This window comes from Callorhinus ursinus, unplaced genomic scaffold (assembly GCF_003265705.2).
Source record: "Callorhinus ursinus isolate GAN/ISIS: 27379988/994484 unplaced genomic scaffold, GSC_fseal_2.0 scaffold9, whole genome shotgun sequence".
In the NCBI taxonomy this organism is placed as follows: Eukaryota; Metazoa; Chordata; class Mammalia; order Carnivora; family Otariidae; genus Callorhinus; species Callorhinus ursinus.
In genome coordinates, this window is record NW_027397071.1 from 34,896,376 (window position 1) to 34,912,526 (window position 16,151).

Consider the following 16,151-nt stretch of genomic DNA (forward strand, 5'->3'; position numbering starts at 1 on the left):
ATGTCCTTTGAATTTTATTCTAGGAATCTACCACATAATAATAATAATCAGAGATTAGGACACAGATTTATATACAAGGATGTTCATTTCAGGGTATTTAAATTAGCAAATAGAATCAAATTTAAATATCCAAAAAAAAGTAAATACCCTCTAAACCATAGCATATGATTGTTTTAGGGTATTATCAAAAGTATGGTTTAATACTGTTTGTTAACATGTGAAATGTGCCTCAGTGAATTGGAGAGCAAGTCGGGGTCTTACAAATAATTCGGAGGCTCTTTTGACAATCCCAACAATTCACTAGGCTCTTACACAGAAGATAGGATTCCTAGGTCATATTGCTGTACTTTAACCAAAGGAAGAGTAATTAAATATGTAAATATATTTCCTCCCCTTCCAAAAATCTGAATGTATCAGATTAGAAGGGTCTTTAAAATAGCCTAGAGTTTTGTTTTGTTTTTACCCAAAAATAATTTGGCTACTATTTTATTCTCTACCTATAATAAGGATTGTGTCAAGAATTTGGAATGTACAAAAATATACTTTCTACATTTTGCAGTTGACAAAGTTTTAGAAGAACTTGACCAAATAATTTCATTTTTCCCTATACCTTGGTTTCCATGTTATAAGACAAAGACATCAATGATAAACTACTTCCCAGGGATGTTTTTGAGCATTAGTTAATGTTTGTAAAGCCTCCACAGAGACCAGAAGATGAATAATGAAATAGACTCTCAAAGTAGTATTATCACTCTCGTCTTTCTCATTAGTCTCTAAGAGGCTTCATGCCAACTGTTAGCATTTCAGCTGCCAGAATGAGCGGTTTCTATTTTAATTTTGCCTAGAAAAGTGAGTGTTTCTTGAACATCTGGGGTTCACCTCGGCATAATTCCAATAATGCTTCCATGGAATCAGGTATGTGAAGTGTGATGACCAGCACCACAAAGGAATTCATATCTAATTTTAGGCCTGCTGTTTCAATTTATAATTTAGCTTACATTTTAAACCTATTAGGAAAAGCAGTATCTAAGTAATACATTTGAGATTTATTTGAGGTTTTTATGTAAGAAAATTTTGCTTTAAATTAAATTACATTAAAACCTTGTCTATGGGGAGTGGGCAAACAGAATGGGATTAGAATTTTGGCCAGCTACTTTCACCAGATTTTTCTATATGTATTGTATCATGGATAAAACATGAAAATATGAATTCAAATGAAAAAAATTATTTACTCATTCATTCAAGAATATGTCTTAGGTATTGTGTGCAAAATGGTGCTAGGGATATAGCAGGATACAAAGACAATGAAAATCCTACGCCCATGGAGAGAGCACGTTGTAATAGCACCTACAAGATCCAGGATGACCTGACTATATTTTTATATGTTCCATGAACCTATCACATTACCTGTCACAAGTAGCCACTCAGTGCAAGTTTGATGAAAGAATAAATGAATGAACGAATCAAGCACACCAAGGTTGTATGGAGAGAGCCAAGAATTTCATTTGCATTATCTAATTTCTGGGGACCTACTGACACTGAACTACATAGGCCAATCAGAATTAAATAAATGTTTAATTAATTTTACAAGACAGTTGTTATTTTTAAGATTAAGGTGCTTCCATTAATAGAATAAATGCTGGACACATAAATATAGATTGATGAGAATAACTGAGTTTTCTGAAGATTCAGGATATTAATTTTCACAAGTGGCAACTAAAGAATATGAATGGGAACAAAGTAGTATCAAATCACATTTTATAGGTTCAAAGGATTTAGACAATAATCAGAGCATCCATGACTCAAATTGCTCTTTAGTTCAGTATCGTAGAAACTATAACTGATTTTTAAGGTGATTTGTTAAACTCAAGAACAATGCTACCCAATAGACTTGTCTGCAATGATGGCAGTGTTATATATTTCTGCTCTCCAATATGGTAGCTGCAAGCCAAATGCAGCCATTGAGCACTTGAAATGTAGCTAGTGCAAATGAAACACTGAGTTTTTAACTTTAATTTAAATTTATTTTGGACAGGGAAGCTCTAGAAGAACAAAAATGGTAGTAACTATAAGAACTGTTTTTGCTAAAATTTCTATGTGATAGTCAGAACACATGTATCAGATTATGGTAGCAACCAACCATAATCTGGTGATAGGTCATAACTTGGCAGCTGGGAGTTGGGAAGATGGCAAGCAAAGATTAGTACAGCCTGTGACTAAAAGTTCCAGCTAAATAATGAGACAGACCTGGGTTTAATTTCTGATTTTAAAACTTAGAGCAGTGAGACTTTGGGCAAAATAACATGATCAAACTCAACTGTGAGGCAGGAATAAATATCTATATTCATAGGACAAAGTCATGAGAATTAAATAAAATTAAAGCAGGTATGGTGCCTTCCATTCTGTTAGTGTGCAGTATATGATTGTAATTATTGTCTTTGTACTATTATTATCCAATCTGAAGTCTTCTTAAATGATTTGTATATACAGAGAATAGTATGATAGAATGATCTGTTACTTGTTTTGATATTCATTCAGGCTGAATGTCCATTGCCCTCTGCCTCTTCTCTCTAGGGAAAACTTATTTCATCAAGTCTTTACTAAAAAAAACTTATATGACAGGTTTGCCTGAAACCAGTAGAGAAAAGTGTAATCACTCCTTTTTTTTTGGAGTGGAGGAGTGGTGACCATATGCTACTTTATGGTACTGTTCATATTCTTTCCATGCCGTTTAAGATATAGTATTTAGGATTTTTAGATGGTTAACTTCTGTATAGTTTTTACTCCTATTTTATAAACAAGGAAATACAGGCTCAGAGAATTTTTCCTTCCAGAACTATTCCTGCTTTGGTTGTCATTATTAGCCTCTTTTGGAATAGAGCATAATCCAGAAATTTGACATTCTGATTTTTAAAGCTGGAATACTCTAGTTTGTCCTAGAGTTGGTAATGCTGTAGGTTTCGGTGTCTAATCCTTTTTGGGTTCTGAGAACCAACAAATCTCTTTTTTAATCTCAACTGTGAGAAGAGGTACTATTACTTGACTAATACAGTTCTGGGAAGTATCACTAATAGGGACAGTCAGAAAAGAGAAGACATTGTAGGACACATGAAAAGAGGAGCAAAGATCAACAGAGTAAGACACACAAACACAGTAACGAAATACAGAAACAGTACAACTGGACTAAGATTATTGATAACTGAATGAGAAAGACTGGTAGTCAAAATGAGAAATAAATCTGAAGAGACATTTTAGTTACATTGGTTCGTATATGTAGAAAATAGAAAAAATCATATACATATGATATATGTATTTAAGTATTTAATAAATCTGTTGTTCAGAAAGCTATGGCTAAAAATGTTCTGTGTTTACCAAACTCTGTTTCCTTTGTCTTCCAGTCTCAGCACAATGCTACCTTGCAGTTTGGGGTTGAGTTCTAACCTATGGAATATGTTCATTGTGTTACATGCAGGTTAGAATCCTGGTCCTTAGAAACCCCCCTGAAGCAACTCATGTTTTCTTTTCCCACCCTTTCACTATATAGAGGAGTGTGTGATGGAGAGGAGAGTCACAATATGAAAGAGCCTGGGACCGCAGTGACTACATGGAAGGCTGCTCAAGCAGAACAGCTACTTGGACTAAGACCTGGGTTAAAAATATACCTAGTGTCAACCTACTGATTTGGGGGAGGAAGGGTTGTCAGTTCCAAAATTCAGTGGTGGCTAGTAGAATACAGTGTTGCTCAGTTATTTTGAAATAATTTATTTGTACATAATGTTTAAACAAAGGATGAAACGGTACCGTTAGGCTAGCAATAGCTGAATGACTGGATGCTACTCATTAGCAAGAGGATGGCAATGGATAACGTACATGAATTTGAAACTATGTTTACATCCCTGCTTCAATTTACTCAGCCTCATTAGACTAAAAAGAATAGCCTGTTCTCAACTGGCTGCACAAAAAATTTCGAGTATGAAATTTCTCCATATCTACAAGGAATTTCTGGATATACTTTATATTTGTAACATGATTCCATTGATTCTCATACATTCCTGTTATTGGCAAACAAAGGTACCTAAGGGATTGATACAGTTTGATAGTTCCAGCCATCAAAGACTATGCTGACAATTTCAAGGTTATACTTAAAACAGGTAAGGGCATGTCCTGAGAGCTTTGTGCTTCTTAGTAAAATTATCTGCAGAGGTGATATTTGAAGAATATAAGAATCTTAATAAATTTCTAAAAGCTTCTATTAAATGTTATTTGATTTCTCCTGGTTGAAAAAAGCAATCTACTAGTTTCAAATTTATTTTATTCATTACAGTTGCTGAGCTGTAAGACAGCTAAAGAAAATGAGTAATTTAGGAAGAATATGTAGGTGCCCATATACTTTATTGTAGAAATAAAATGTCGTAGAGGTTTAATAGAGGAGAGGAAGCCATAATTTTGCTTCATACTTAGACCACCAATGCTTGCATGAGAATTGATGTCAACTGATGGAGTAAAGCTATTTGCTTCGCTTTGTGTGTTTTAGATAAAAGCAGACTTTTATATAAATTCAGGTAATTTTTTTTAATTTTGCAATTATCTTCAAACCTAGTGATCTTTACTTCCTTATCGTCCTTTGTCAGCCCTAAACCCTTTCAACCATATATTATATCAAATGTCAAATAATGAATTTCATTCATGTTATCTCTAAAATTATCTCTTCTTTATTAGGTCTACTGAGTTACATTAAGTTGTATCTCTCTATGGTCTGCACAGTTCCATTTTATCAAAAATGGTGATACCGATTCATCTTTCCACTGTGTAAATCAATGCTTTGGCAATGTTAATTTTACACATATTCATACCTTTACCTGGGAGGCTGGTATTGCATAATGGCAATGCAAAGTGTAGGTATAAAGTTAGATTAGCTGGGTTTAAATCAACCATGTCCTACTTTTGTGACCTTGGACAAGCTATTTAGCCTCTTTGGACCTCAGCTCCTTTATCTATAAAATGGCAATAGTAATAGTGCCTGCCTCATGCTGGTATTGCGAGGGTAATATGAGCAAGAGGATGCTGTGTGCTTAGCAGAGTCCCTTAATAGACACTAATGCTTGCTGATGTTTTTTGTGGTTGTTACTGTTGATGTTACTAGGTACAATGCATTATGTTGAGTAATGTGGGTGGGGAAAAAAGAGATAAGTTCCTGCCCTTAAATGCTTTGAATTGCAGCAGAGGAAATGTATGCATACACAAATGATTATTATAGAATATGATATAGGTACTTATAAAGTGCCTTACGATTTGAAAATGAAGTGACTTACCATTTTGGGATGTCAGAAATTTCACAGGGAGTTACATTTGGTTTGGCCTTAAAGAATAAGAAGTGTGCTAGAGAAAGAGAGGAGACCATTGAAAGCATAGAAAACAATGGGCAAAGCAGAGAGTAGTGAAACATGAACATGTCCAGGAAATAAAAAGTAATTCATTAATTCAAAGGTAGTTCAGTAGTGCATTGAAATTAGAGCAGGGGTTCTCTACAGGTAGCAATTTTGTTTCCTCCAGAAACATATGGCAGTGCCTTTATTCTCACAACAGGGAGGCGCTATTGGCATTTATTTATTTATTTTTAATTTTTTATTGTTATGTTAATCACCATACATTACGTCATTCTATTGGCATTTAGTATGTGAAAACCAGGCATGCTGCTAAACATCCCCAGGGACAGCTCCCACAACAGAGAATTCCGTGGCCAGAGACATCAGTGGTGCTGAAGGCAGGAAGGCCTAGACTAGACAAGTGGGCAGGCAGAGAGCGTAGTGGGCCACAGACGTAGGCATTTGGTTGAGATCCACTTTAAAAGAGCCTGATACGCAGGTATGAGGATGCTGCCTTCTAATGGCTGTCTGAACTCTGGTCCATTGACTCCCTGAGCTTCCAGAACATTTGCCATTTGCTAATTGATATATTAGCAGTCTGCTATCAGCCTGAGTTAGAGTGTCTTCACTTTAGGCAGGCAAATTCCACATCTTCAGAAATCTGCTTTTCTTAGTCATTGAAACCAGCCTTAACATCATTGAAGGTAAAAATTCTGTCCTCAGAAGTGCCGATCCATATCCCTCTCAGGCCTTACTTAAAATATATATCAAAACCACAGTCTTCATTCACTGTTTCCTTCCCTCACAATCGTTTCCAAACGTATTTCTAGTGGGCTCTTTCCCTTAGCTCTCTCCCTCCTGCAGATGCTCCCAATGCTCTGTGGTGTTCCACTTTTGTGATTGCTGTTAGTCTTGGAAAAACAAAGAAGAGTCGTTTTCATATACTTTTGTTTGTCTTTTAAGGTAATCAAAGGCACAAAGAGAAAGAGAGAGAGGAAGGGATAGATGTGAAAGGCTAAGAGTAAACAATCACTTTGAAGGCTTTAGCTTTTTAGTAAATATGTTTCTCTACCAACACGGTGCTGTATGACTAAAGGAATTCAGGAACATTTAGATAAGAGGAACAACAAAACAACATCGTTTGCTGTTTGCTGCTTTTCCAGAAGAAAATCAAAGTATTGCTGAGGGTCTACTTCCTGCTGATTTTGTTTTTCTAAAAATGTGGATTGATTTCTTCCACCTCAGAGATTCATAAATGTTATTAAAAATGAATGGCAGGTCTGATTTAAATTAAATGTCAGGTGGTTGATAGGTTTCATAATACTTTTTTTAAATTTTAATGACATTCTTACTTGATTTTGTATTAGAAGCATGCAAAACATAGAATACCAAAATCCACAATAGTATATGCTAAATGAATGCATGAATAATGAAGCCATTGCTTTTTAAAAATAAAAAGGAACAGTATATCTGTATTTGTTATGGCTTATTCCAAAGCCACATAGGCTAAATAACACCAAGTTTCTACTCATTAGATAAGACAGAAACCCCACCTTTGACTTATTTGCTCCTATTCTTGTCTTTTAGGCATGATAATTACTTGAGTCATATCAAATTCCTTGCTCGTTTGGAAAGCATTGCCAAAGATCAGGGTGTAAAAAGTAGGATGAAGGGTTGCATTTTAGTATAGTCTATTATAATGTCTTCGGGGTGAATGTCAACCTTTCAAAGTGCCACGTTGTATTAGATTCTGAAAAATTCCCTTTATTTCCCCAAAGTGGCTTGTCATATGCTTTAAAAGTCTGAGGAGTAAAATATGCTTTCTATGTATATAAAGGTAATTTCTTTTTCACTCTTTTGCTCAAGTGAGTGCTCACTGGCCATAACCACTTAGACATTATACATTTCCAAATGTTTTATCCTCAAACACTTGATTACTCTAAATACAACCTCTGCACTGAATCACCCCCACCTAAAAGGCATTCAATTGACCAGAAGGAGGAAGCAGGCTGTTCTGAAACCACTACTCCAGGAACTTGACTAGTTTATCACAGGTAGACAATTTGTGTTATTTTCTCTCTTTGTGGAGTTCACCCCACGCTGCTCCTTACAATCCAAAGTAGCACTTTCATTTTTCTGATAGTGCTCCCAGTGGATGCTGAAACACTCTGCCACCTCCACTTTACTGATGTGTGGATTTTGCCCCCCTGTGAATTACCTCTGTTGAATTTTCTTTTGCTTTTTCTCAGGCTCCTGCTGACAAAGCCTGCAGACAGCAACGTACATCCTTAACAGAGTACCCTGCTCCCAGCAGGGCAACCCAGGCATTCACAGCTCACACACGTTGTTGATCAAGTGCTCCACAGAAAAAGATGTCTGTCTGCCACAGGCAGAGGGTGAAAAATCTTTGAAGATTCTCAGAGGACCCACCTACTCACCCCTACCTATTTTTTTCAAAGTAGGAAAGAGAGCATCAAGTCCATTATATTGTATGTAAAGCCTTTTTTCCTATTCCTTGCTTCCTTGGCCTGAAATAATTTCTGCTCTGGGGTCAGGCGTTAAGAAACAGAAAGGCTTAATAGAGTACAAGTTTGAGTTCATACTTTATTGCATCCCATTCTATCATTTATTCATTTAACACATATTTTTGAATCCCGGCCATCTGTCAGACACAGTTCTACACCTAATCTGTCTTTAACATTTGTCCTGTTACCTCTATTTTTAAACATGTTGATTTTTCTCCCCTGTCACCATAAAAATCTCCAGAAAAACAAATGTAATTGATTACGTGTGCTATTTGTTGTGACATGGCCCCTCTTATCGGGTACCATGGAGCTCTCTGACTTTTCCAGCAGGAGTTTTCAAGTCAAAAGGTTTACATGAGATTGTGATGCTGAGTAGACTCATTTCAAATATCCATCACCCACTGCGTCATATTTTAGTGTCACCTTAACTCCCAGCCTATGGAAATGGTGCAGAAATTGTCTATTAGACCTTGTAGAGGCAGAAATAGCTCATTGTGTTTGTTCAAAGATTGTTTATACAGATTTATTTGAAGATAATTGTGTTTTAATGCAAAGAATAATATACTTCTGTTGGCAAAATTATGATTACAATTTATTATCTTCTTGCTTTTTCAAGTTTAGTTCAAATGCTAAGAACATTTTCTATTACAAAAATTTTTATGAGGTCTGTGTTTGTCATAATGACTCTGTTTATATATAACACCACAAGTGTCAATTTGTTGGGGAAAAGAAAAACAGATAAAATAAATCTTTGCTATGACATTTCCTTTAAAAGTTATTTAAACCTCTTTTATTTCACTTGGGAATTTGAAAAATCTACTAAAATAGTACAGCAGAAGAACCAGATGGTAATACAATAAGTCAATGCAAAATAGTCTTTTAATATTACAGAAAGAACTCAGACATTGACTTCAAACTCACACAGAATGGCTGGAATACAAATCCTAGTCCTAGAAATTATTAAATCTATTGCTTTATTCTTTCAGGGTATGTTTCCTTGTTTTTCATGTACATTTAATATATCTCTTGCCAGGTTGTGTGAGGTTTGAATGAGATATCATAAATGGAATGAACAAATCACAGGTCCACTCATACTGTAGGCTGGAAACATTCCTTCTCATGACCTTATTTAGGTAATAACCATGCAATTTTTACTCTTTTGTGTGTGTGTGTGTGTGTGTGTGTATTTTTACTTGTTTAATTTATCTTTACCAGTAGACTATGGTTTTTGTGATAATAGTGTTGATGTCTAACATTTTATTAGTACTGTTTCCCATTACTTGGCAGAGTCTCAGACATGACTGCTTGCCTGCTGGTTACAAAATGGCAGATAATGATTGGAGTTAATGCAGGTGAAACATTTTGACATCACTGATGGGATCCATAAAGAGGCAAACTTTCTGTTTTGCTCCATGTTTGAAGGATACGTCCTATCACACAAAGGCTATGACTCTTCCTAACAAATAAAAAAGAACTAACTTGCTTTGTTTGAGGTCTAATTTTATCGTCAGTGTCAATCACAAAGACTAAATCGACTGAGTTATAATTCACATTCATTAAAATGATATAAGTAAATTAAGCAATTAAACATGTGTTCAGTCATCCTTGAATGAATGATCTCAATATTTAAAAGTAGCAAAAGTTGGAGAGTGATGAAAGGTATAAATGACTCAGTTCAATTCAATTTCATAAATAGCTAATTCAGAAAATGGTGGGGAAGATAGGTATTAAGCAATTTGAGTTTGAGTATCGATTTCGGCTACATAGTCTTTTTTTTCTTTTAGTTTTAAGTTTTATTTAAATTCCAGTCAGTTAAAATACACTGTAATATTAGTTTCAGGTGTAGAAGTTAGTGATTCATCACTTAAATAATAATGCTCAGTGCTCATCACAACAAGTGCCCTCCTTAATACCTATTACCCATTTAGTCCACCCCCATCACATCCCCTCTAGCAACCCTGAGTTTGTTCTCTACAGTTAAGAGTCTGTTTTATGGTTTGCCTCTCTCTCTCTTTTTTTTTTCTCTATGTTCATTTGTTTGTTTCTTTCTCTGAAGGACTTATTTTGCTTACAGTGATACTCTAGCCTCAACCACGTTGTTGCAAACAACAAGATTTCATTCTTTTGATGGCTGAATAATAGTCCATTGTATATACATACCACATATTCTTTATCCATCATCAGTTGATAGACATTTGGGCTCTTTCCATAATTTGGCTATTGTTGTTAATGCCAGTATAAACATCTGAATGCACATGCACCTTTAAATCAGTATTTTTGTATCCTTTGGGTAAATAGTAGTACAATTGCTGGGTCATAGGGTAGTTCTATTTTTAACATCTTGAGGAACCTCCATACTGTTTCTCAGAGCGGTTGCACCAGTTTACATTCACACCAACAGTGTAAGAGAGTTCCCCTTTCTCTGCATCCTTGCCAACATCTGTTGTTTCCTGTGTTGTTAATTTTAGCCATTCTGACTGGTGTGAGGTGATAACTCATCGTGGTTTTGATTTGTATTTCCCTGATGATGAGTGATGTTGAGCATCTTTTCATGTGTCTGTTAGTCATCTGTGTATCTTCTTTGAAAAAATGTCTATTCATGTCTTCTACCTGTTTTTTTAACTGGATTATTTGTTTTTTGGGTGTTGAGTTTGGTGAGTTCTTTATAGATTTTGGATATTAACCCTTTATCAGATATGTCATCTGCAAATATCTTCTCCCATTCCAAAGGTCACCTTTAGTTTTGTTGATTGTTTCCTTCACTGTGCAGAAGCTTTATATCTTGATGAAGTCCCATTCGTTCTTTTTGCTTCTGTTTCCCTTGTCTCAGGAGACATATCTAGTAAGAAGTTGCTAAAGCCAGTTTCCAAGAGGTTATTGCCTATTTTCTCCTCTAGGATTTTGCTGGGTTTCAGTCTGTTCGTTTTCTATTTTTTCTGGTTTCAGTTTTGGTAACTTATATGTTTGTATGAATTTATCCATTTCTTCTCAGCTGTCCAAGTTGTTGGCATATAGCTTTTCATAATATTCTCTTATAATTATATTTCTGTGATATTGGTTGCAATTTCTCTTTTCTCAGTGATTTTATTTATTTGGGTCCTTTCTGTTTTCTTTGTGAAAGTCTGGTAGAAGTTCATCAATTTTATTAATTTTTTCAAAGAATCAGCTCCTGGTTTCATTGATATGTACTTTTGCTTTTTTAGTTTCTATATCATTTATTTCTGCTGTAATCTTTATTATTTCCTTCCTTCTGCTGGTTTTAAGCTTCTTTTACTCTTTTTTTCTAGTTCTTTTAGGTGTAATGTTAGGTTATTTGAGGTTTTTCTTTCTTCTTGATGTAGGCCTCTATTGCTATATACTTTCCTCTTCGGACCACTTTTGCTGCATCCCAAAGGTTTTGGACCTTTGTATTTTCATTTTCATTTGTTTCTATGTATTTTTTAAATTTATTCTTTGATTTCCTGGTTGACCCATTCATCGTATAGTAGCCTGTGGTTTAACCTCCATGTATTTGGGGCTTTTCCAAATTTTTTCTTGTGGTTGACTTCTAGTTTCATAGTGTTCTGGTCAGAAAAGGTGCATGGTATGATTTCAATCTTTTTGTTATTTGTTGAGGCCTATTTTGTGACCTAATATGTGATCTGTTCTGGTGAGTTCCATGTGCTCTTGAAAAGAATGTGTATTCTCCTGTCTTAGGATGGAATGTTCTGATTATATCTGTTAAGTCCATCTGGTCCAGTGCATCATTTAAAGATATTATTTCCTTGTTTATTTTCTGCCTAGATGACCTGTCCATTGATGTCAGTGGGGTGTTAAAGTCCCCTACCATTGTGTTATTATCAGTTGGTTCTTTTATGTTTGTTATTAATTGTTGATATATTTTGGTGCTCCCATGTTGGGTGTTTAAATATTTAAAATTGTTATATCTTCTTGTTGGATTGTCCCCTTTATGACTCTATAATGTCCTTTTCTCTTTTTATAGTCTTAAAGTCAAGTATGCTCTATGTAAGTAGTGCTACTCCAGTTTTCTTTTGACATCCATTTGTGTGATAAATGTTTCTCCACCCCCTCACTTTCAATCTTCAGATGTCTTTAGGTCTAAAATGAGTCTCTTGTAGGTAGCATATAAATAGTTCTTGTTTTTATATTCATTCTGGCACTCTGTGTCTTTCCATTGGAACATGTAGTCTATTTACATTCAAATAAATTATTGACAGATATGTATTGATGGCTACTTTATTATTTGTTTTGTCATTGTTTCTAGAGATTTTCTCTGATCCTTTCTTGTCTTTGTCATTTCTGGTTTCTTCTTTGCACTCAAAGAGTCCCCTTTAATATCTCTTGTGGGGCTGGTTTAGTGGTCACAATCTCCTTTAGTTTGCATTTGTCTGGGAAACTCTTTATCTCTCCTTGTATCCTGTATTGCTGGATAGAATATTCTTGGCTGCATATTTTTCCCATTCAACACTTTGAATATATCATGCCACTCTCTTCTGGCTTGCCAAGTTTCTGTTGAGAAATATCCAACTAGCCTTATGGGTTTTCCCTTGTAAATTAAGGAGGACTTCTTTCGTCTTGTTGTTTTTGAGATGTTTTCCTTATCTCTATATTTTGCAATTTAATTACAAATGTCTTGGTGTTGACCTGATTTTGTTGATTTTGATGGGAGTTCTCTGTGCCTCTTGGATCTGGATGTCTGTTTCTTTCCCCAGATTAGAGAAGTTTTCTGCTATTATGTCTTTAAATAACTTTTCTATCCTCATTTCTCTCTCTTCTTCTTCTGGGACTCCTTTAATACAAATGTTAATATGTTTGATGGAGTCAATTAGTTCCTTAAGTCTTCTTGTGTTGCATAATACTTCTTTCTCTCTTTTGTTCAGCTTCACTGTTTTCCATTATTTTGTCTTCTGGGTCACTAATTCGTTCCTCTGCATCTTCCAGCCTTCTTCTTCCTCTGCTTGCGTCAAGCCTGTTCCCAATCATGTTTATTGTTTTCTTCATCTCTGATTGATTCTTTTTTAACTTTTTATCTCCATGGTAAGGGTCTCATTGATGTCTTCTTTTCTCAAGCCCACTGAGTATCCTTATAATTGTTGCTTTAAATTTTCCATCAGGCATGTTACATCTGTTTCACTTAGATCTCTTGCCATGGCCTTATCTTGTTCTTTCATTTGGGATAAATGCCTCTGTCTTGGCCTTTTGTCTAAATCTCCACATTCTTCTGTGTGTTGAAGAAGCCAGTTATATCTCCTGTTCCTGAAAGTAGAGGTCATGTAGTGCCCAGGGTCTGGCACTTCAGAGAGTATCTCAGGTGTGTGCTGCATGTGTTCTGCTTTGTTTTGGCTGCTCTATCTTTCAGGCCAGCTGTCTGCAGAGGCTCTCCTTGCCTGCTGTGGGCAGTGTTTGGTCCCTAGCCTGAATGTGGTGAGTTTTAACTCATGTGCTCTGTCTGCTTGTGAGATAAGACCTGACACCACTTCCACCAGAACCTAGGCCCTACAGAACTCTCTGGAGATGTGGTGTGGCAGGAGTGTGTGCTGGTCTTCTGAGGGAGGGCCTGTCACAGTGGGACTGAGGCAAACTTGACTGAGAAGGACAGGCCCACCAGAGTTCAGGGGACTAGGGCTTGGTGTAAGCAAGTTTGGCTGCCAGGGTCAGTTCTGTGCTGCTTCCCACAGCTGGCTCTGTGTTTTTGCTGAAGGGCAGGGAAATGGTGCCAGGCAGCACCTTCGTTCCTGGAGAAGCATCTCTGTGAATGCTGTCTCTCAGGGATGAGCTTCAAGAAGAGCAAATAATCTCCCCACTGTGTGCCCCAGGTGTTCTTCAGATCGATATTACCATACTGTCTGCTTCCGTGTTGTTTGCCTGCCTAGCACAGTGTCCTTCATCTGGGCTCTATCCCAGCCAAGGCTGCTGACCTTTAAACTCGAGGCTTTAAGTCCTGCAGATTGCAAGAATTCATGATATTCAGCCCCTCTCATTTTCTAAGCCAATGACTTTGGGGAAATGTGTTTTTTTTGTGTGTGTTCCCTTGTGTGCTCCTCTCTTTCTTGCCCTTCTCTATAACCATCGCTCCCTCCCCTCCACAGCACCTGTGATCTGTTTCTCCCCTAAACCACATCTCCTCACTTCCTATCCTCTTTGATGTGGCCTCTTCTCTCCCTTAGGTTGTGGAATTTGTTCTGTTTGTCTTTAGGTAGATTTCTGGACAAATATATTTTAAAATAAATCTTCATTTGTATTTTGAATGTCCTGTTCTATCATTCCATTTAGTATACAGAGATATAGTCATGATTTTAAATTACATTGTTCACTCCCACCAATGATTGAAAGATCATGGCATGACATCTGTAATAGCTCAAAAATGCCTCAGGCTAAAGTGAATACCACAAAAAATAATATTTACTTTTATTTTATTTTATTTTATTTTATTTTTTTAAAGGATTATTTATTTATTTATTTGAGAGAGAGAGAATGAGAGAGAGAGAGCACGAGAGGGAAGAGGGTCAGAGGGAGAAGCAGACTCCCTGCTCAGCAGGAAGCCTGATATGGGACCCGATCCCGGGACTCCAGGATCATGACCTGAGCCAAAGGCAGTCGCTCAACCAACTGAGCCACCCAGGCACCCAATAATATTTACTTTTAAAGTACATTTGTAAATTCAATACAGTTCCACTTTAATAAACTGTGCTTATTGGAAAATGAGGAAACATCCCTTTAAATTTACTCTGAGGAGAGAAATTGGCTGACAAGTCATTTGCATTCAAGGGAATCTTTAAATGCCTAAACAGAAACACTGAAGAATATTTCAGAAATGTAGCAATATTCAGCCAGAGGATTGAATCTACAAATGGGATTTTTCTTCAAGGATCAATTAATAGATTAAACAATTAAAAAGTTTAACACTAAAATAATATATAATTACCTAACACTAGGATAAATTCTCAGATGTGAGTTTGCTCTAGAATTACCTTAAGACAATATCATTACTGTCTATTGCAGTGACATTGAAGGTGGAAGTCACATGGTCTGAATCTCCATAATATAAGAATGGAAAGAACTGTTACTACGTTAACACTTGTTGAGTTGTATATAGTCTGTATCCCATATATTGAGAAGAATAATGCCCAGTTAGAAGAATTGAGAGAAATTCTGAATGCATATAACATAAATACTAATTGAGGGAATCAGAGATCATTTGACTCTGAGTGAAAAAAACAAAGGAACAGACTTTTATTAGAGATGCAATTTAACTCAAACATTTAAAGGACTGTCATGAGGAAGGAGTAAATGTGCTGGGTACTTCGACAGGATGATGGATAAACGTTCTAAAGTAGGCAGATTTGGGGTCAGCATAAGGCCCAACTTTTGATTAAATGTATGTAGTCACGAATTTGGGATTTTATATGAAACTTATGCTTCATTCATCTTAACTTTGCCAGTCTCTTCAAAGGACCTGAGGTAATTTTGTAATTCTAATTTTATATTCTTTTCCTTAAAATTGGATTTTCAAATATTAACATTTCAGGTTCAGAAAAAAACTTGAAACTTTCTCTATTCAGATGGCAACAAGGCCTTCATATTTTGTATCATCCTTTCCACTTGTAAGAATCTAAGATTTTAATACTTTGCTACTCTTTTTTCATTGATTTGTTTTATTGTCAATAATATATTGATCAGACACCCTCTATTATACATGGAGAGAATTAGCATTGTAAGTATAATTTGCCTCCCATTCATTGTAGAAATGACAGAAAATATTGGGGTGAGAGGACAAAAAGTAAAATTTGACATTTTTCTCTTTCTCAGGTGGTGTGTTTCTGAGTATACATGACTAATTAAGAGTATCGCAATTAGTTTAAATATCTGGTTTAATCAAGAATTTTAGACAACTATATGGTATCTATGTACAATGGAATATTATGCAGCCATCAAAAGGAATGAAATCTTGCCATTTGCAATGACATGGATGGAACTGGAGGGTATTATGCTGAGCGAAATAAGTCAATCAGAGAAAGACATGTATTGTATGGCCTCACTGATATGAGGAATTCTTAATCTGAGGAAACAAAGTGAGGGTTGCTGGAGTGGTGGGGGGTGGGAGGGATGGGGTGGCTGGGTGATAGACATTGGTAAGGGTATGTGCTATGGTGAGCGCTGTGAATTGTGCAAGACTGTTGAATCACAGATCTGTACCTCTGAAACAAATAATACATTATATGTTAAGAAAAAAAAAGAAGAAGATAGCAGGAGGGGAAGA

At 36.0% G+C, this 16,151-nt stretch overlaps 1 long non-coding RNA gene across 1 annotated transcript; it reads left to right on the plus strand.

Moving 5' to 3' along the window:
• The first annotated feature begins 7,630 nt into the window (after positions 1-7,630).
• On the plus strand, positions 7,631-9,292 carry LOC141373364 (uncharacterized). Its single transcript, XR_012379269.1, has 3 exons — positions 7,631-7,855; positions 8,925-9,024; positions 9,179-9,292. It is a non-coding gene; the product is annotated as an uncharacterized lncRNA (long non-coding RNA).
• The last annotated feature ends 6,859 nt before the right edge of the window (positions 9,293-16,151 follow it).